Source organism: Haemorhous mexicanus, chromosome 1 (genome assembly GCF_027477595.1).
Source record: "Haemorhous mexicanus isolate bHaeMex1 chromosome 1, bHaeMex1.pri, whole genome shotgun sequence".
NCBI lineage: Eukaryota > Metazoa > Chordata > Aves > Passeriformes > Fringillidae > Haemorhous > Haemorhous mexicanus.
The window spans coordinates 4763965-4785988 of record NC_082341.1 but is presented as its reverse complement, the minus strand read 5'-3'; the positions used below and the strand labels follow the sequence as shown (position 1 = coordinate 4785988).

Genomic DNA, 22024 nt, shown 5'->3' with positions numbered 1-22024 from the left:
CCTATTCAACCAGCCAGCTAAGGATCAGAACACCCATCTAGAGGTTTTATGTGTGGTGTGGTTTTCATCTGGCTGACTGGGACAGCATGGGACAGCATGTACCAAGGTGTCACCATGATATTTTCTGAAAAATCCCTTTGCCAAGATTTTTCAGAAAATATCATGGTGACACTAAGGAAAGTGTCCTGATGGCAGTTTGGACAGTGTTTGGAAAAGAAGAGAGAGTTTGGCTCTGTGGGTACAAGGTGTGCCACACCTGTTGTCCTCAGGGACACAGAGCAGCCCACACCTGTTTAATGTCACGTACAGAGTCACGACAGCCACTGCCTGTGACACTGGGGTTGGCCACTCTCCACTGTGCCCTCTCCTCTCCAGAAACTGGCAGCCAGCATCTGTAAAACACCTGAAACTCTGCACAGAGCCACACACCTCTGCCCATCCTTCCTCCAGGCTTTGGAAATGTTTCCAAGAGTGACTGGAGCCGGCAGAACCCAGGGGCAGGTCCTCAGCACACCCATCAGCAGAGTGCTGTTCACATCAGTGGAAACAGCCTTGACACACAGCAGAATCCTTATATTGTTCAGGGACACCCTAGAATTGAAATCCCCCCTAGAAGGATTCCTGGGCCACCAAACACATTCAGGGAAGAAGAGATGCTTGAAGAATTACAGCTTTCAGCAGTAATTGGAGTGTGCAGAATCAATTCCCATTAAAAGCAGGTTTTTAAAGGAGCTGCTTGTCGCTTTAGTGCCTTGTAATACTTGAACCTCAAGTCCTGGGGTCCTGTGCCTGGTTCCCAAGGTAAACACATGTGATTTATTCCAGAAAGGCATCTGCAGCACAAGAATTCATGACATACATCCCCGATGGGCAGCAGCCAACTTTTCAAATGTGCCAAGTTGCCAGAATTTTATTAAAAGCTGTTAAGAGTTAGAGAGAAGGTGCAGAGAAAAGCACCCTCCTTCCCAGAGCCAGGTGGCTTAGGCTCCACTCACGCTGCTTCCCGAATGGATGAGGCAAGCTGGAGTCAGAGGTTCCTTCCAGCAACAGCTCAGTCCCCCTGGACGAGTCTCTGTAAGCTGCACAAATATTCTGGGGAGGGGGAGGGAGAGAGAAAAGAGTGAAACCTATTCAATTACATCAAGATCACGACTGGCCCTAGTAAAATCATTTATGGAGTGAGGGAAGCCGGAGCGGTTTGGGCTGGAGCCATGTGCAGTTATTTGGGATATACAGAATCGGTTTCTATGGATTTTATTCATAGGTCACGCGATTGTATACGAGGATGTGAGATCTGAATCTCTCAGGAGGGGTCCCTGGTTGGGGTTTCTATTGCCTTTATAGGCAATGGCTCAAACTTTCTTGCAGCAGTAACTCCTTAAAAACTTCAGGGGAATGGGGCTGGTTTTAGCATCCAGCCCATTTTTTTTTTTTCTCCCCCACCAAAATCTTGCATTTACTTTGTTCCTCTTCCTCTCCATAACACATTTACTAAATGGGGAAACAAGGAAATAATCAGAGAAATATTCTTACTTACTTTTTCCATTGTCTGCATGAATTTTCTCTCTTTCCCACCAGTCTGAGGGATATCTGGTACATAACTCAGCTCCCACTTCCATCTGTTTTTCAGCCTCTCGGCCCTTTTTAGGGGTAATTTTGCTTCTATGCCATTGTTGGCTCCTTCCACACAGAGAGTCAAGCCCAAAGGAACTTGGACACACAAAAGAGATTTGGGACAGTGGGTGTAGATCAGAACAGCCCAGAGGCTTCTATACCTTCCCAGGGAACTGCCCAGGGAGCCCTGAGCTTTTCTGGAAAGCAAGCTGTGACTCAGGAACAGTCTAAAGCTCTTTGGTCTTAACTATGGCTCAGTTTGACTTTAATTACCCCCAAGAGGCAAACGCAAACCAAGTTATCAGAGCAATCCCAGCTGTGTGGAGAACGCTGGGCCCTGCAGAAGGCTACCCTGCTGCAGCAAGATACCACCATCTTCACCAGCATTCCAGCTGATGAAGCCTCATCCCAGAATCAAAGGGTTTCACCCCTGTTTCTCATCATCTCCTGATTTTTTTTTTTTTTTTTGTGTCAGCCCTAGGTAGGACAGCTCGCACCCAGCCTCGTTTTTCCCGAAGGTAGGAGAACCTCAGGTGGAGCGTTGAGGTCATATTCCATCCTTCTTGAAAGCACAACCGGTGTCTCACCAGGGCTGATACGACCTGCGGGAGCATGGGACACTGCACCTGGACCGAGCGGCGCTGAGGGATGGGGCATCATCGGGGTGGGAGACAGCCCGGGGGTGGGAGCTACCCTGGGGTCGGAGCTGCCCCCGCATTCGGAACTGCCCCGGGTGTCCGAACTGGAGCTGGTGCCCAGGAGCTGGAGCGGCCCCGAGGGTCGGAACTGCCCCATGGCTCAGAGCTCACCTCGAGTCCCACCGGCTCCAATCCCACCTGCAGGGCCAGGGAAGCACCACCGGCACCGAGCGGGGCTGCGGGACGGGGCGTCCGGGCTGCGAACCCGCCCGGGGGCCTCAACTGCACCGCGGATCGGAACCCACGCGAGGTCCGGAGCTCGGCAGGGCTCGGAACCACCCCGGGTTCGGAACCCCCCGGGTTTCGGAGCCGCCGCGGGGGTCGGAACTGCCCCAGGGTTTCGGAGCTGCCCCGGGGCTCGGAGCCCCGAGTGTCGCCCCCCAGAGGCGGGGCACGGCGCGGCCCCGCTCGGTCGGTGGCTGGCGAGGCCGGTCCGCCCCCGTCCCCATGCCCGTCCCATTGGCCGCGGCGGCTCCGCGCGTCACCGCTTCCTCCCGCTTTTGTGCGCCGCCCCAGCGAGCTCCAGCCGAGCGGTGCCGAGCCGAGCCGAGCTGTGCGGAGCCGCGCCAGCCGCTGGGACCCGAGGCGGTGATACTAGCACCGGGTGGCCGCGCATGTCCCTCTGAGGGTGACCCCGGTAAGTTCGTCCTCAATCCCCCCTTTCCGCGGGCGCTGGCTCCTCACCTCCGTGAATAGTTTCGTTCTGTTAATTATTTTACTGTCTGCAGCCGTGACCGAGAGTTTTGCAGCCGGGTCTGGCTTCCGTGGGTTTTTCTTCCTTCCTTTGTAGTCTTGCAAGTGGGAGCTTGTCCCTGCGGCTGTGTCTGGGGAGCCGGGCGGGGGAAGCGGGGGGTCCCCAAGTGCGCTCCCCAGGAGGAGGGCGCGGGTGGCCGTGTCCGTGGGTGCGGAGCGGATTGAAGGACTGCCCTTCCCCGGGGCTCCCCGCACACCCCCGCCTTGTGCTGCTGCTCTCGGGTCGCTGTTTTCCCCAGGTTCTTGCCTGGGTGCCTGTCCCAGCTGCAGCTGCTGACGGCGAGCGCCGGGATTAGACTCCAATACCCGTTTTGGGATGCACTGGCGTCTGGAGCCAGCGGTTTCTGGATGTGGTCACTTGGGTGCCGGCTCCCTGGAAAGCATCCAGGGAGATGCGGGGGTTCTTGGCCATCCCTCACTCTCCTGCAGAGCTCTCCCTGCACCGTCTGTCCGGAGCGGTGAGGATGGGATGAGCGCGGGGATGAAGGCTCCGCGGCGGGCACGGACCCGAAGCCCGTCCCGGATGCTGCGAGTGGCCGGCGGAGCTGGGAGAGCTGGATTTCTGGGAGAGCTGGATTTCCACCTGGACGGAGCGAGCGGCTGCCTTGGGGCTGTGCCACGAGCCTGGATGATGCTCAGGAAGGATTTGTGCTGCCGGCATCAAACCTCTGCCCTCCGTGGCTGTGCGGGGAGGAGCGGAGCAGAGGTGGGAGCCGTGGACCAGCTGGGTAGGTCGTGCACGGTGGCCAAGTGCAGCTCTTGCTGGCCCTGACCCAGCCCAGAGAGAGGCTTCTCCCTCGGCTGCTCCTTTAATTCTCCTCTTCAATTCCTGTCTTGTAATCTAGAGTTTTTAGGAGTGGACCTGCTCCTGGTTCGGGGAAGGGTCTTGCATGTGTTGCTGGTGCATGAAACAAAAACACCTGGCTCACTTGAGATTTGGAGGCTTGGGAATTGTGCAGGGCTTAAGTGATCCCAGCGATTTCCAGGGTCAAGCTATTTCACTTTGGTGAGACAGAAATTCTCCCCAACCATTCATTCTGTGACACCTTCTGGATTTATTTCTAGTCTGGTATGTGCAGTTTGACGTAGCTCTATGCAGGATTTGTGCATGGAGTGCAGCTCTTGGAAGCAGCTCCTCAGGTGTGCATGAGATCAGTTGCATTTAGGGCTTTGCTCTGCCTGTGTCAGATGGTCCAATTTCCAGAACCCCTAATTTGACATTAATTATAAACAGGGATTCAAGGTTTCCCAGGGCTTCTGCAGATCAGAGCAGAACTCCACAGCTGGGCACAGCCTTTGCCCTGGGAAGGTTTTGCAGCTTGTAAAAGCTCCTCTGTTGAGGCAGGACGTGAGGCTGGACGGGCTGCCAGCCTGGTGGGATGTGGATGTAAAGGACCTTTTGTACCTTCCTCGTGTGAACGCGTTTTGGTGCCGCAATTTTTTCCACGGGTCCTTAATCTCCACCAGAAACCCGCAGCTCTGCCATGTCAACGTGTGCTGATGGGCAATGCATTTATTTTTTTGGAGGCTGTCAGAGCCTGGGAGGGAAGTGTTCTCACACAGAGAGATGTGGTCTGGATTTTCACCCAGACGAAGCGACTCCGGCGTGAAAAGCCAGCACTCGTGGCGGCCAGAGCAGCGGCTCCGTCCCGTCCGGAATGTTCCCGTTGCTCTGTGATGCTTCGTGATTTTCTCCTGCAGCTTGGACTTGATGCTCTGTGAATTTTCCCGTCGGGAAGACGCCTGGTGAGGCTCCCATGGTGTGTCTGGCTCCCTGGCAGAGCCGTGGGATGGAGTGTGCTGCTGCAGCATGGAAAGTGATGTGCTTCCAGCCCCGCTCTCCCAGATGGACGTGGGAACGAGCGCGAGGGCTGGCAGCATCTTCTGTTCTGGTGGATCTGGCCCTGCTGTTGGAGACCTGCTGGTCGAGGCTAGAGGGAAGTGAGTCAGGCTTTTCTGTTAGAAGGGATATCTTTTATTAGACTGCTCGGGGAAGACAGGCTGGCTTTGGAGTGCCCGTAGAAGAAAAGAGGCAGTGATTGCTTGGAGTCTGTCTTGGCTCTCCAGACTAAGGAAATCATCTGAAAAAAAAAGACAGATCTAACTCCAGTTTAACCTGTGCAGTTCATCTGGCCTAAGGAAGCACATTTCATCCCTCTGCAAATCTCTGGACTCCTTAGATCCTGAGATGCAGCACAGGACAGGGACACGCATGCCACGTGCCAGCCTTTCACAGGAGGTGGCTGAGTTCTTTCCAGGCTGGATCCTGCAGTGAGGAGCTGTGGGAGACAGAGATGGTGCTCACTGATGCCTGATGATAGCAGGAGGCTGCTGGGCTCAGTCCCTTCCACTCCCCTCTTTGCACAGAGCACAGGCCAAGCACAGTGTGCACAGAAATGTGCAGAATGTCAGCTGTGTACTGGGGAGATGGAAAATGCAGTGTGGAGCCATAACAAGTGGAATATGGATTTAAACTTTTTTATTTTTATTATTTCCCCAGACAGGGGGGAAAAGCTTTAGATGGCCCTGTGATACTGAACCTGGCAGGTTCACCCTCAATCCCCAGGCTTTATTTATTTAGCTATTTAAGCTCCACAAGGAGAAATGGGTGACCAGATGTTTTTAGTGAGTCCTTCCAAGGAGAAGGTCCCCTTTCCCACAGGCCAGGGCAGTTCAGCATTTCTTTCTGGCACCTTTTCTGCCTTTGCTGAGTGCAGTGTGAGATGCAAAGGTGGTGAATGTCATCTCAGTTGTGCTTGAACCACGCTCTCTCTGCAGGCTGGCCCCATATCCCATGTGGCAGGAGCCTTCATCTGATGTGGTCAGTGCTGTGGAGAGCATCAGACAGGCAAGATAAGGGGTTTTCTGTGTGTGAAGGTGCAGGTGAGCATGCAGGAGTGTGGATATGGGGGCATTTTTGTTTGTTTTCTGTCTGTCCCTGCAGTTCTGATCTGGTCTAGCCAAGTAGTTTTCCCGTTAGTCACTAAAATGCTGCTGGTGCCCAAATCAAAAGGGTGGTCAGGCATTGGAACAGGCTGCCCAGGGAAGTGGTGGAATCACCATCCCTGGAAGTGTGCAAAACCAGTGCAGATGTGGCACTTGGGGACATGGTTTAGAGGTGGACTTGGCAGTGCTGAGTTAATGACTGGACTCAGTGATGTCAGAGGTCTTTTCCTGCCTTACAGATTCTATGATCCAACCAGTCTGTCTCAGTTTATCTTTAATGACACAAATTAAAAGCTAAGATCTCCTTTAAAAACCAATGCTTTGCTCTGGAAAGGCCCTGAGGAGCTGTTCCCTGCAGCAGACCTGTTGCATGGGCATGAGGAGCATGGGAAGAACACTCTAGAGGGGCTGCAGGCAGGGGGTTCCTGGCTCTCTGCTCTGTTTTGGCAGTGGGGATTTGTTCCAGGATGTTCCCCTGGAGCCACAGGGCTTGGGGCCAGGCTGAGAGCAGGGTGGTGGAAGAAGCAGCATCAGCCTGGCCATGATGGGGAGCTTTGCAGCTCTACCTCCCTGTCTCTGTGACCAGAGATGGGGACACAGCATTGCATGCCATTGCTGTGTCTGGTCTCAGGTGCCAGCTTCTGTTCCCAGGGCACCTGGAATGTCTGTGAAGGGAGTCCAGCGGGTTTGACCTGGGCTTTCTGAGTCATTTAGAGGTCAAAGGTGAAGGGTATACCTGTCCCCTCTAGAAGAGGGGATTCAGCTCCCAAATTCAATCCCCAAGCACCTTTTTTCTATGCTGGAAGATCCTAATATAAATATTAGTGGAGATGAAGTGGCTCAGAATTATTGAAAACCTGTGGTGGGTGCTGCTCTCTGTTAAAACCCCAGGCTGGCCACCATTTTATGCAGAACTAATTGTCACTTCTGCAAGAGCCTGTCTGATTTTATCCTCTGCACTCTGGGAAGTGACTGTGCAGCCCAGGGAGAAGGAGCTGTAAGAGCAGAGAGCCAGGGTGGAGCTGAGCCAGCCTTGGCTCCGAAGCTGCCTGGGCCAAAGTCCGGCTGGCAGAGCTGCCGTGCCCAGCGGCTCCAGCAGATCCTGGAAGGAGCTGGCCAAGCTCCTGCGTGGGCTGCTGTGCAAACAGCGTGTGCTCACACCAGGTCCTGGGGTGGGGGAGGATGGGTCAAGCGTTCAGGTGGCCATTAAACACCAAATTGCTTAAAAAAAAAATAGCCCCGGGTGGGTGGATTGGAAGGCTCTGCAATAGGCATGTGGCCAAGTGACAGAAAGTCATCTGATTGATAGCTGGGTGATTCAGATGGAGAAAAAGACTTTGTACCGTTGCTTTGGGAAAGTAATTTGTGAGATAAGAAGTCTTTGTGATGGAGGTAGGAACGCCTTAAATCCATCAGTGCTGTGTGGCCCCTGCAATGCTTTGAGCGCTCCTGTTTCAGCATGCTTATGTTTGCCTTGTCCACATGCAAGTGTGTCCTGCACAGTGGCTTTCAGGTGCTCCCAAATCCCCAAGGAAATATTGAAAACTTTGCAGATGACTGTCCTTAGCACAGATACTGTGTGTAAGAGTGAACCCTGTGTTGAACTGGTGCAGAGGGTCAGAGGAGGATGCTGCTGCTTTGGCACATCTGATGAGGTCTGTCCTAGTTGGGGTTGTCCTTGTCCTGCAGACCTGGTCAGGACTAGATGATCACTGTTGATCCCTTTCAATGGAACTGTTCCATTCTAGGGATGTGCACGGAAGTCCCTTGTGATGAGCATGGTGGATTACTTAGACTGCTCAATACTTTTGAGCTGCAAACTCTTGTTTTTGGGACTTTTGTACTGAGCAGAAGTCAAATCATCACAGTCTAGTTGTGAACTGGGAATAGGGCAGTGCCATCCATGGTAAATAAGAGCCCAGAAGAATTTAGCAGATCCTAAATTCTTCACAGTGGGCTGTCTGCACCTTTTACTGTGTGAGGTGGCCACAGGAGTGCTCTATCCCAAGCCATGAGGATTCTGCAGATGGGTGATGGATGGAGGGTGATGGGCACATCTGGCTCTCACCAGCTCTTAGTAACAGTGATATCTTGCCCAGATACAAATTTAAAGGTTGGAGCATCCCCTGCATGGGGCAGTGATTTGATAAGGAAAGGTTGTTTGGGGAGAAGGTGTGAGACTTGTTATCACAGGGCAGAACAGGTGAGAATGCATGCAGAGAAACTCTCTAAACTCTCTCTCGAATACCTTCTTCCTTTCAGCCTCTCTCCTCTTCCTCTCAGTCACTGCCTGGGGAGTGCCCTGGGGGGAACTGTCCCTCTTTTGCAGGGTCAGTGCAGTGTCATTGCAGAGGGCAGCTGATAACACTGTTGTCTACAGCTGGGTGATGCAGATGGGGGCTGATGATACCTACAGAGGGGTGATAACCCTGAAATCACCATGCTGTGGGAGTATGTGGCTGGAATATGTGCTGTGTGTGTGAGCTGGGTCTGTGGGACAGAGAGGTTTGGGAGTGTGTAAGTGATGAATAACCCAGATCAGAGATTGGGGCTTCCTCTTGTTGAGACTGATCTGTGCACTGGTGTAGTGTGGAGCTGTGGAGCAGGGCTTGTTTGATGAAGCATCCTTCAATTAACATACCAGGCTGACCCAAGCTCCTGGAGAGCTCTCCTTGCTAGTGGAAAGTGTTCATACTGCAGCCTCAATGCCTTCTGCTTGCCTTTCAGCACAAAACTACAGCTTTGGTTTATTCTACTGGATTCCTTCTGTCAATTTCCTCTTGGAGAGTGGCTTTTGGGAAACCTCAGCACCTCGTGGTTAATAAACCACTGCTTTGCTGCTCCTTGGTCTTCGTCCCTCAGTGCTGGTGCTAACAGAATAGCAAAAGTCATTAGAGAAATATGCAAGATATTCCAGTTATTTCTCTTTGGATGCTGCTGGTAGCAAGTAAAAGAGATAAACAGAGCTGTGCTTAGCTTATTACATCATTGCTTTTACTGAAAGGGTCAAGGTCCAGCTCTGGATGTTGTTGCAGGATGCATTTGAGCTGCTCCTGAGCTGTGCTGTGCCAGAGGGAAAATGTTTGGGAAAGGCATCATTTCAGTGCTCTCCCTGTGTTCCTTCTCCATGGTGGCCATGGCTGAAGTGCCTTGGTAGAGTTCATGGTGGGACAAATCCTGTCAGGTCCTGTCAGGTTAATTTCTTGGTTTTGCACTGGAGAGCTCTGCACTTGGCTCCCGTTAAGGCCCAGGAGCTGCTCCTCCCCTGGCAGAGGCAGCCAAGGGAAGCCCTGCTGACATCTGCTGGGTGTTGGGGCTGGCAGGACTATCAGAGCTCCCTGGGTGGGGAACCACACAGCACAGAGTGGGCTCTGTCCCACTCCTGTCCTCAGCTTGCTGCTGGGATGGCTCCTGGTGGCCTTGCTGGCTGGCTGGGTCTGCTTCTCTGGTGGCTTAGGCTGAGGTCTGCTTGCTCCTCTTGTGACATGGCTGGAAAGAAGGATTTGAGGAGGCATGCCTGTTTTTTGCCTATTTTTGTTTGGATTGGTGATGCTTACTGAGACTCTCCACTGTGCTCTTCCCAGGAAACTGAAATGTTAAAGACATGCACAACACATCTGGCTGATGACACAAGAAAAAGAGAGAAAATGTTTGTTTAATCATTGCAATATTTCAGCAACTTCACCTCCAGCATTACAGGTGTGAATAAAATCTGGTGTGAGCCTGTAAGGGCTGAGGATGTGTTTTCACAATTGGCTTTTGGACTGAGCACAAAAGGTGCTGAAGATTGTGACTGTCTTCATCTCTGGATGAGAATGAGCTAGTTCTAGTCTTAGTCTGTGTCCAGGAAATCCTGGGCTGGAGAGCTTCCCTTTCAGGAACCCAGTGGGGCTGTCCCAGGGAGGAGGTGTGGTGTGCTGAGGTTTGATGAGATGGAGCAAGGCTTCCTGTACCTGGTTCATCATCACTTGGGAAGTTGATTTGTCTTTCACACCAGGTGTTGCCAGAGAGGTGCAGTTTGGTGTCTCACCCCTGTGGGAGCTTCCCAGGCAGCAGTGGCTCTGTGGTTGCTGTGGGAGTCACCAGGAGCTGGTGACAGTGGGAAATGCTTGTGGAAGAACATGGGGTGTGCTGAACAGGATCTCCCCTTGGTGCATGGGGATCTGACCACCTCCCTGACCCATCTTGGGCTGGATTTCCAAAACCTTGGACAAGTATAGTTGAAGGACTCTGGGCTGCTTCACAGGACATCACCACCTTCATGGCCATGTACAGGAGTGGTGCCCCTGCAGGAATGTCTCCAGCCCAAAGAGGATTCTTGCCAATCCCTGCTTCCCTCTCCACTTGCTGCCTGTGGAGCCCTGACAGCGCCCTGGGTCAGGACCATGGGGGATCCTGGCTGCTGAAGGCTGTGCTAAATGGTTTCATGGGGGACAACTTGTGTCCCATAAAGCCTCCTGCAGGGTGCCTTGCTGCAGAGCTCTGTTTTGGGGCTGCCTCTGACGTAATCTTAATCTGTCAAGACAGGCACTGCTCTTTGACTTACTGCTGGAGGTCTGCTTGGGGATGGATGATCAGTTGCTTACCTAGCATTACCAAAGCAACGAGTTGTTGCTTTCCATGACTCATGAAAATGCACTGTAGGCTCTCTTAAGAATGGCTGAGATAATTTTTTGGCTGGCTCTGGGCATCTGGTTTCCTTAGCAAATAGCAGTGGGGGTGGAGGGAGGGGGATTTCCAAACTGGTTTCTTTGTATGTGTGATCTGGTTTTCAGAGCTCAGCTCAGAAAGTACTTGCTTCGTTTTAAAAAGGGGATGAAAAAAAAAAAAAAAAGGACCTTTAACTTCTATGTCTGTTTGGTTTTTGTAGCATGTTTCATTTAGTTGTGGTTTGGTGTAAAAAGGGGAAAGGTGCTGATAATATTACAGAGCTGTAGGCTGCGGTTCTCCTCTTAAATAAGAAAGGATAGAAACATGATGAGTGGTATTTTCCTTTTAGAGCAAATCTTTCTGGGGAAGGAGAAGGAGGTGCAAAGGAAATTCTACAATCAAAACTGTAATTTCATCTTTTTTTTTTTTTGACTGTGTTTGCTTAAATTTGGGACTTTGATGATGCAGCAGAGCAGAGTTTTAGCAAGAGGTGTTTTAGTGTTTGGTCAATCTGATTATTATTTTAAAAATATTTATTTATTTATGTGTAGACCCTGGATTCACTTTGTTTTCTTCCTGTGTGGTTCAAAAGCAGCAGCACAGACATCCTTGAGAACCAAGTCCAGCAAGTTAAGCATTAACCAGAAGAGAATGAGAGCCCTGTGACAGCTTCAGAGGGCAGGAGGTCCCCAGGTGTTCTGACACCTCTGCAGCAAGGCTGCAGCAGCCTCTGTGGTAATCCTTCCCAAGCCCAGCCACCTGAGAGCAGACAGAGAGAAGGGAGGGGAAATCCTGGGCAGATAGAAGGGAATTGTTTGGATAGGGAGATTTGTGGTGCTGTGGGTTTGGTGTGCCCATCCTTTGCAGGGCTGGCAGAAGCCACAGAGGATTAACCCTTAAAAACAACAGCCTGTTGCATATTCATGCATCTCATACATGATGCATAAATTCCATGCACTTCCACTTCCAAAAGAAGTTCATTTCTCCTGATAATGGGGCAAAAACTCTCTTTCTCTGAAAGATTTAGGTGTCCTGTGACTACTGTCTCAGTGTGAGTCCTTCCTTTAGAAAAAAGTATCCTACATAGCATAGTTTCTGTTTTAACCTTTTAAACCCAAACTATAGGTTTAACCTAGGGTTATAACCTAAAACTATATTTAACACACTATTTTAGAGAATGAATACAGAATTACTTTCCAACACAACACATATAATATTCATTTTAATATTTGTGAAAAGCCAATCATGAAATAGGTATTTTTCACACTTCCCAAGCCCAGCCACTGTTTGCAGCCACCTGAGAGGACACAGACAGAAGGGAGGGGAAATCCTGGGCAGGCAGAAGGGAATTGTTTGTATAGGGAGATCTGTGGTGCTGTGGGGTTGGTGTGCCCATCCTTTGCAGGGCTTGGTGTGTTCCACACTGTGCAGCCACGGTGGCCAGATCAGGAATTTGATAGCTGTGAACCAGCCTCTGATGCTGGGCATGGTCTGTGCTGGAGCTTGGCTGGGCTTGGTTCTGCAGCCAGGGCAGGCAGAAGTGTGTGCTGGGGGCTGGAGCTGCAGATCTGTGCTGGGAACAGCAGCTCAGTGGCCTGGCCCTGGGCCAGGGCTGAGCAGGAGCAATGTGACTGAACAGGTTTGTGCTCCCTGCCCTGGGAGCTGGGCTGAGACCATGCAGGAACCCAGAGCTTTGCCTGGAGCTTCCCTTGCCAGGAGCTTTCCTTGCTGTGAAATATGCCAACCATTTGTTTTTAAAATTTTAAAAGTTTAATAGTAATAAAATGGTTATAAAAATAGTAATACAATTAGAGTAATAGTAACTTGGACAATTTGAATTAAGACAGTATGAGACAATAGAAACAAAGAGTTACAGACAGTCTGGGCACCTTTTCTGGGCAACATAAGCCCAAAAAAGGACCCATGTTACAGAGGATTAACCCTTAAAAACAATAACAATGAATATTGCATACTCATACACCTCATCCATGATGCATAAATTCCATTCAAACACAGGATTCTGTCTGGGCAGTGTCAACTTCTTCCTCTGAATCCTGACGGTGTCAGTCTGCCTGAGCAAGGCAGGAAGAAGTTTGTTTCTCCTGATAATGGAGTAATAAATTCTCTTTCTCTGAAAGATTGAGTTGTCCTGTGGCTGCTATCTCAGTGTGAGTCGTTGCTGTATTAAAAAAAAGTCTCCTACATAGCAAAGTTTCTATTTTAACCTTATGTTATAACCTAAAACTATATTTTACACACTACTTAAGAGAATTAATACAGCAAAACTTTCTAACACAACACATAAAATATTCGTTTTAATATTTGCAAAAAGCCAATCATAAAACACACATTTTTCACACTTGCTCTGAGCTTTCCTTGCTCTGTGCCAGCGAGCAGGAGGAGCTGCCCTGCTGCTGTCTCTGTGAAGCTGATGAAAAGCAAAGCCCTGGAGCTCGAGGAATGGCACGGCTGAGCTCCAGGGAGGGTGATGGATGCCACCCCAGGGCTGGCTCAGGGCTGCTGCCTGCCCAAGCATCCTGTGCCAGGAGCTGCTGTGAGCTCCACAACTGCTCAGGCCCTTCGTGTTCTCCTCCACCTCTGAATTTCTCTGCATCTTTGGTAGTTAGTTTGGACAGAATGGATAAAAAACCACTGATTTAACCAGAAGTGTAATCTTTACCCTCATTTTTCCAAGGATATTTAATGTATTTAATTATTTATATTATTTATATGCATGTATATAATGCATGGCCTAGCACACCACACTTCTTCTAGATCTTAATTGTTTTGTTCCATGCAAAAATAGGAAATAAACATGACCTGAGGTCTCCTGCTCTTTGTGGTGCTTGTGAGTATTTGAACATGTGGCCAGAGTTTATTTTTCTGAACTGGTGGCCAGTTCAAAAAAATAAACTTCATGCCATGTAGTGCCACGGTGACACTGCTCCAGGCTCAGCAAGACCACGGGATGAGCTCTGTGAGATCCAGCACAGGCTTTTTCAGAAGGTCAGGTCCTTATTTATAGACTAATCTTTACCATAAGGTAAATTTCTGCTGGGCAAGATCCACCAGCAGCTGTGAATCTGGTGGTGTTGGTGAGCAGGGAATGCCAGCAGGTGAGCTGGCATAGCTGAATTCCATGGCTTTACCCTGCTTAGTGCTGGATAAAAGAAGTGGGAACAAAATTTGGAAAGACATTCTGCTGTATTATTATTTTATTGGTTTTTATACTGCTGTGCCTTGTTATTGTCCCTCAGTGCATAATGTTCTTTTTACTAGGAAAGCCAGTATCAGGGTACCCCAAAGGAGCTGCCTAATTTCTAGGCAGGTGTTGCTGTGAAAGCTCTATTTTTTGATCTCTAACTTACAGATGGAGATGTTGAAGGAACCCACCTCTCCCCAAAATTAAGTCATTCCCTGTCCAGTCTAAGGTTTCCAGTGTATAGTATTGGTGAAAAGCAATTCTGGATCACATTCTTTCCTCCAAAAAATACAGATTTATTTATTTTAAAGCAGATTTTTCTATTCCTTCAAGTTGAGCATTTCAGGCATGATTTATACTTCTTCAACATTTGACATCTGCAAATACTTCTTTGTGACAAAAAACAAAAGGGGAAGTGTGGATTCTGATGTAATCATGTGACTCCAGGAACAAGGTTCTTATGAAAAACACAGAATCCTCTGAGAATTTGCAATGCTCAGGGTTATCCCATTGTTCAGCAGAAAATGAAGCAAAACCTTCTACTCCCAGCTGCCCCATCCCTCGATGTCCATCTTGTTGCAAGAGATATTTAGGCTTTGTGGCTTTTGATTTTTTTTTTGTGGTTTTTTTGTTTGTTTGTTTTTGTGGTTTTTGTTTTTTAATAGTGTGGGGTCATTTTTATCATTTATATGGTGAAATATTTTTCTCCTTGCATGGTGAAATTTGCAGATCTGTGGCCTTGAGGCTCTCAGGTGCTCTCTGGGTTGTGTGTGAGGATGGTCTCTTGTGGAAGCCTTGCACTCTTCAGGCATTTTAAAACCAAGAGAGAGCCTTGCTGCTGTTGGGGCATGAATCAATGCCAATGGAAATTGCCATGTAAACCTAAACACCTCAGCTGCACTGGAGCCTCTTCTCCCCAAACCCTTTGGTTCCTTGCATTTCCTTTTCTGGGGTGGTTTGGGTTTTTTGAGCTTTTTTCTGACAGTCTGTCACAGGAGGCTGGATGTTTGCTGACTGTGCTCTTGCCAACCTGCCTTTTGCAAAAGTAAATGAAGTGCTCTTCCATCTTGGACAGGAGCAGGCTTGAGAGCTCAGAGCAGAGTTCTGATGGTACAGAAATGAGGGTCCTGTGCTGCTCGTGGCTGTGGGACAGGAATTGGGGGACTTGCTTGGGTGCCTCAGAGCTCACTGAAGGTGAGAGCCAGGCTCATGCAAGTCCTCTGTTGTGTAACTTGCCTTGGGTGAGCCCTGCTAGCTGTCTCTGGAGTATTCAAAACCTGCCTGGACATGATCCTGTACAACCTGCTCTAGGTGAGCCTCCTTCAGCATCTCCAGAGCTCCAGAGCTCCCTTCCCACCAGAGCCATTCCCTGATTCTGTGAACATCTGGAAAACAAAACCTCTTCAGAGGGCAACTCTCCCACCACAGGCAGGCAGGCAGAGCCAGCGTGTTCCTCTACAACGTGGGAGATGTTTATCCTGTGACTAAGCAGAAAAGAGATGGAAAAGGTCCTGTTAGATCATCTCACCCACCTCCCTGCTGGCGTGCAGCTTTTCTCCCTGGTGTATATTTATTAATAGGCTGCTGGGCAGACAGGAGGGGTTTGCTCAGGGCACTGAGGAGGAGCTGCAGGCAGCCTGTGCAGGTGAGGGACTCTGCACACACCTGACTCAACCTGCACAGTTGCAATTGTTGCTTGCAGCAATAGGATTTTGTGGTAAAAGGGCCAAAAGCTCTCGACTTGACATTCTTGGCATGTTTGGAGCCTTCCCATTAACTTGCTGTCAGTTTGTGCAGGCATGAGCTTGTCTTTTTATAGTATTCTAGGAATAAGCTAATTTTACTTGATATTTATGATGGAGTAGGTGGCTTGAATACTAATAATAATAAGGGGGGAAAAAATAGAAACCTTTTGGAAAGGAGAGGTCAGCCAGCTGGACCTCTGCACAGCTGGCCTGGGCTCTGCTGGCCATGATCTACAGCAAAGGCTCCCAGAGGAGATGTCAGAGAGGTGCAGGTGGAAATGCTATTGCCATGACAAACAGAGCAGTGCTGGAGTGTCAGGCCAGAGCTTGGGGACCATCAGCATTGCTTGGTTTGTTACTGCTCAGTAACCACAGCACAGTGAATGTGGGTTGGATTTTATTTCTCATTCCCCAACTGCAGCTCGGAGCACTTGGGTTGGAATTGCTGAGTGTTGAGAGCAAAGGGACAGATTGTGATCAGGGAAGGAGTGGAGCATGTACTCCTGTAGGGAATGGGAGCAGGAATTTCCTATCCAGGCATGTGCTGAACTGCCTTCTCCTACTGAGACTGTTGGTTTTTGCACTTCGGATCACTTTGCTGGCTCCAGAGGTCAACACCAGTGTGAGATCAATATTTAGGGTTAAGGATGAGAGCTGTTCTGTGCTGCAGGTGAGCAGCCAGCCTTCCTCTGCTGCTGGTGGCACTTGGTTGGGCTTCAGGGGCTGTTCTGATGATCCATTTCCTGACACCACAGTACATTTTGTGTGTTTTTTGGAAGTGTTATGGGACATCTCTTGGCTGAGCAGTTGCAGGGGGAGAAGCTCTCCCAGATCCATGGAGGCTGTTTTGTGGTACAGGCAGTGTCCCTGGCACCACTGGTCTTTCTCTTGGCTTGTCCTGTGGAAGTGACAGTATCACAGATGACGTTTTCCAGGAAAACTTCCAACACTTGTAAAGAGCTCTGACATGGGCTTTGCCTCCCTTCCCTCCTCCACCAGACATCTCCTAGGGAGGAGGGAGCTGGAGCAGGGCACAGTGCACACAGGGAACAAATCTGCCTTATTATGATTTAATTTAGAGAGAGCTTGGCCTAAAGATGTAAAAAGGAATTGCAAGCTCTGTCTGGACACCACCTCTCCTCATCAATTAGCAGCATTAAACTCTCAGCAGGGAGGATTAATTAGAAAACTGAAATCTTTCTATCACGACAGCCTTCTGGTTTGCATTGAAATGCAGCCAGAGGACTGGAAAGGCTTCTGTATTTTGTTTTGATACACAGGCATATGTTTCTTTCCATCCTGGAAATTAATTCTGTCTGTCTGTAACGCAGCCGTGGGAATCGATATTGAGCTGAACTGTATTTCTCCAGAGCTTTCTTCTAAAAGTAGTTGACTGCTTCCCCACTGTGCCTAATAAGTGACCTGATTTTGGAGCAGCTGAGCAGCTGGTCTGCCAGTTCAGAGGTGTTGTACAGCTGCCTTGATGGCTCATGGTCTCTCAAGGGTGATGGGCTTCTCTTTTCTGAAAGTCTCCAGGTCAGACTTTCTCTGAGCTGGACAAAATGCTCACAGTGACTTTCCATTGCTCCACACCAGGCTGGACGTGGTAGGAGAGGAAATTACTCATCCCCCTGCCTCCCCTGCAGACTGCTCTTGGCCTTGGTGAGCTGTCATGCTGTCCGTCTCAAGTTCTGCAATGCCCTGAGCTGGGTTTAGAGGCAAGACCCACCTTTTCCTCAGGGTCATCATCTTTCCTTCCCTCCACCAGGCTTGGGGAATGAAGCAGAGGGAGTGCAGCAGCAGGAAGCTGCTGCCTTGCACTGGGGGAGCCCTGGGTGATGGCACAGCTTGGGCAACTCTTCTGGAGAAGAAGCAGCTGCCTTGTGTGCGCTGCAGCAAGCAACAGGCTGTGCTCAGGCTCTGCAGAACCACAGCTTTGGGAAAATTGGGTGGGGAAGGGCTGGCAGGAGAGGCAGGGCAGACCTGGGTGGCCCTGAGGGCTCTGAGCTTTGGGCAGTGTGTGTGCTCTGCAGGCTGGAAGGTTCTGTGAGCCCATGGCTGTGTGCTCACAGTCTGCTTCCTGCTCTGTAGATGGCTCATTTTTTACTGTGAAGGCAAGGGCACTTGAGTTCATGTGGTACTGCAAGTCCAGAGGACAGGGAGAACAAAGCCTCTGTGGAAGCTGCCCCACGTGCTTGTGTCATAACCCCATCACCACCCCACTGATGGCAGGCACGAGCCAGCAGCTCATGGAGGCAGCTCAGTCCTGGGGCTGTGCAGAAACCTGCTCCTTCTGCCCAAAACCACAGCTGGCTTTTAATCTTTGCTTGCCACTGAGCCCTCACTGAGCTCTGCCTTCTGCCACTGGAGAGATCTCAATCCAGAGTTGCATGGCAGAACCACCTCCCCCAGCAGCTGGTGGAGATGAACCAATTTGCAGACACCCTGATTACACCCCAAAGCCCACCTCAGCCCCTCTGTGCCTAAATCCAAGTTTTCAAACTGGGCACTGAAGTCACCAAGTCTAAAGGATCCTCACCTCCTGCAAGCCTCAACATTCACCTCCCCAGGTGAAGCTGAGCCAGGATTATTTACACAGCCCTGCCTGTGAGGATGAAGATCTGCAGCTAGGGGAGAGCACTGTCCTGCATCATTTTCCCTTCCACAGGGCAAAATCCTGTCCTCAGAGAGTTCTCTGTGCACTCAGAGGGAAACCCTGATGCCAGCTACACCTACAGAAACCCTCTGATGCCAAAGAACATTCCCTTCTAAATGAGCACTTAGAACAGTGAAGAGTGGCACGAGCAACGAGAGGACCTGCCAAAATCTGTGGTGGCTGTTGGGGTCCTGGTCTCCCCATGTGCTGTGGAGTTTGTGCTTCTTGCCCACAGAGAAGGAGCAAATCAACCAGGTGGCTGCTGAGAGAGCAGAGAGTGGTCAATTAGTGCTGAGCCCTGGGCTTTGCAGTCGATCAGAAAGTCTGGTTGGGATCAATAGAAGCCAGGCAGGCTGCAGGGGAGAGGCTGTGCTCGTTAAAGAGAAGCTGTGCAGGGGGATGGCTGCCAGGACTATTGATCCCTGCACTGGGGGAAATGCTGCATTACAGGGCTGGGGGTGGCTCCTGGCATGGACAGGTGTGCTGTCCATCCTCTGAGCTCTCAGGGCTCTGCAAGGCAGAGAAGGTGGGTCAGAGATGAGGTGGGGTGAGAGTTGGCACAGTGGCTTCAAAGCCCTGGTCCTGCCACGATGCTGTGCCAAGGCCTTGGGATGATCTCCTGTCACATTCTCATTCTCTGATAAAATCCCTTCGCCCAGGATTTTTCTCCTGGGAAGCTGAGAAGCCTCAGAGAAAAGGAAAACAATTCTCATCTCATTTGCTTCTCCTGTGTTGTGCTCATGTGGAATGTGTTTGGAGATTGTTCACCCACAGGTGATTGTTCCATTGGACTCTGCTGTGAGTTGTTTTCACTCTTTGCCCAATCAGGGCCAAGCTGTGTCAGGGCTCTGGAAAGGGTCACAATTTTCATTATTATCTTTTTAGCCTTCTGTAAGTATCCTTTCTGTATTCTTTAGTATAGTTTAGTATAGCATTCTTTATTATAATTTAGTATCATAAAACAATAAATTAGCCTTCTGAGAACATGGAGTCAGATTGATCCTTCCTTCCTGCCACAGGGCACCCCACAAATACAATAATCTCCCTCCTTCCCAGTCCAGAGCTTGCTCACTTGGTGTTAAAATCCCTGTTGGAGCGTGTTGGATCAGCCATGAGGTTGGTCATGCAGTTGATACCTGATGGAACTTAGGGCATAGGGAATATTTCTCTGTTTTGATAAGTCTTGATTTTTAAGGAAACATTGCTTTTAACTTTGGTTTATGGAGAGAGCTTCTAAGGCTTTGAGATGAATTGGAATTTATGAGTGTGTAAAATAGATAATAGTGTAGTTTATTGCAGGGTGAAAAATTTAGAGTTTTGGGGTTTTAGTATGGAAATGGAAGATTTTGGGCATTTTTTTTCTTTTTTATTTACTCTATTTTCTGTTGTGTTAGTAGTATAGAATGATTAGTTGGGGAGAGCTGCAATGTAGCTGCTGTGTGATAGACAAATAATTAGTTATTGGTAGAAAAGTAGGAGTAAAGTATGTTTTAAAAGTTCATTGGACAAAACAACTTTAAAAGACCCTGGAATCCCAGTCCCTGGTGCAGATTCCAGCTCTAAGGCCAGATTCACCATGGCACAACATTGGCTTTGCAGCTCTCTAGTGTAGAGCTCCATTCATGGAGACTCCTTGTTTCTCTTACCAGATGATTTTCTCCCAATTGCTTTTCCCAAGAAAAGGGTTTTTTTCTGAGACAAACACTTTTCTGATGGTTTATTTCACCTGAAAGTTTTACTATCTATTCCTCCTTTTTGGTTTCTGCTCATTCTCCTCCCTGTTTTTCCCAGTAACATGGAAGAAAGAGGCCTGAAGCTTCATTTTTCCAGACACGCAGTTTTGCTTTAATTTCTTTGCCACAAAATCTTTGGTCATTTGAGGAGAAAGACAAAAATAAGGCAATGAAAACCTGCAGGAGGAAGAAATGACAACATTCTTCTGCATTGGTTTTTATATTATATGTAGAAATACCTTCCCTTTGCTGTGTTCACTTAGAGGGGAATGTTCTTTGGCATCAGAGGGTTTCTGTAGGTGTAGCTGGCATCAGGGTTTCCCTCTGAGTGCACAGAGAACTCTCTGAGGACAGGACTTTGCCCTGTGGAAGGGAAAATGATGCAGGACAGTGCTCTCCCCTAGCTGCAGATCTTCATCCTCACAGGCAGGGCTGTGTAAATAATCCTGGCTCAGCTTCACCTGGGGAGGTGAATGTTGAGGCTTGCAGGAGGTGAGGACCCTTTAGACTTGGTGACTTCAGTGCCCAGTTTGAAAACTTGGATTTAGGCACAGAGGGGCTGAGGTGGGCTTTGGGGTGTAATCAGGGTGTCTGCAAATTGGTTCATCTCCACCAGCTGCTGGGGGAGGTGGTTTCTCTGTAAAAAATGTGAGTTCTGTAGACACAATTCTGTGCAGAGCCTGATAAAAATAAAAACCCAAACAGGTGGGGAACATGTGTGTTCTGTGGACACTTGCTTTGCTTGACCTGTCTGTTACATGTAAAATAGATTAACTCTGATAGGGCTGTGGTGGCTGACCTTTGCTGATAGAGGAGTCTTTTCTAATCCTTCTGATTTGCTTTTTCTTTTTTTGTTCCAGAGGTTTGAGATCTGTATGGAAAATCAAAGCTATTTAATTTGCCACTATACATTACTGACTACTGCACTGGCTTTAGTAAAAGGAATGTTACTGCAAAGCAAGAAAAGGGACTGAGAAAAATAGCAGTACCTAAAGGGGCTACAAGAGAGCTGAAGAGGAACTTCTTCCATGGACATGGAGTAATAGGGAGAATGGTCTTAAACTGAAGGAGGAGAGATTTAGATTGGGTATTAGGAAGGAATTCTTCCCTGTGAGGGTGGGCAGGCCCTGGCACAGGGTGCCCAGAGAAGCTGTGGAAATGCCATCCCTGGAAGTGCCCAAGGCCAGGCTGGGCAGGGCTTGGAGCAGCCTGGGCTAGTGGGAAGTGTCCCTGCCCATGGCAAGGGGCTGGAACTGGAAGATCTTTAAGATCCTTTCCTACCCAAACCTCTCTATGATAACTGGAGTGTGCTGTCTGGAACATTTTGTTCATAAAAAGTAATTTCTGAGAAGAGAATTTGTTTTAAGATCTCAGTGGCTTCTTCAGAGGGCTGTCATGGATGTTAAGAGCAGGACTCAGGCAGGTTCTAAAGCTCTCAGTACACGTTGTGCTGGAAGGAACAGGATGGCTCAGGAGATGTTCCTGTCAAGTGCAGCTGCCCTGGCTGGCTCACTGGCTGAAGGAATCCTCCACTGAGCACGATGGCTTTGGAACACAGATCTCTTCTCCCAGCAGCAGGTGCTGTGAGAAAGATTCTTGAGCAGTTTTGGGGTGTCGTGGCCCAGACTGGGGAGAAGAAGCCTCAGCTGGTGGGTGCTGATATGGAATGGCTCGTTGGGTTTCATGGGCTGGAGTTCCCCGGGCACGGGCTGGCTCCTTCCATGAGCTCTGCTGGTCTGTGCAGGTCACCTCCAGCTCAGCAGCCTGAATAAAACCTCGGGGGAGGTTTGATTCTCCTCATCTTGGCTCATGAACTTTGTCCCTTGAGCTCTCTGGGGAGGTACACCTGCAAACCTGGCCTGGCTGCACATGTCTGCAGAAAGTCCATCCCAGCTGCATGCTCATAAACATGGAACCAGAGAATCATTTAGGCTGGAAAAGAACTTTTAACATCACAGTGTCTAACCATTAACCCAGAACTGCCAAGTCCATGGCTAAACCATGTCCCTAAGTGCTATAGCTACAAA

General features: G+C 49.4%; 1 protein-coding gene and 1 long non-coding RNA gene across 4 annotated transcripts in view; one reads left to right on the top strand and one right to left on the bottom strand.

Moving 5' to 3' along the window:
• Positions 1-882: 882 nt before the first annotated feature.
• Positions 883-3685, bottom strand: LOC132323545 (uncharacterized). The gene is made up of 3 exons (XR_009485371.1): positions 2997-3685; positions 1538-1710; positions 883-1092 (listed from the first exon to the last, which is right to left on the bottom strand). It is a non-coding gene; the product is annotated as an uncharacterized LOC132323545 (long non-coding RNA).
• Positions 2797-22024, top strand: part of LOC132323528 (mitogen-activated protein kinase kinase kinase 3-like) — a 79934-nt gene continuing 60706 nt past the window's right edge. For all 3 annotated transcript variants that reach the window (XM_059838839.1, XM_059838848.1, XM_059838830.1), the window contains exon 1: positions 2797-2949. The gene's annotated coding sequence lies outside the window, so the exon portion shown is untranslated. The remainder of the gene's footprint in view (positions 2950-22024) is intronic.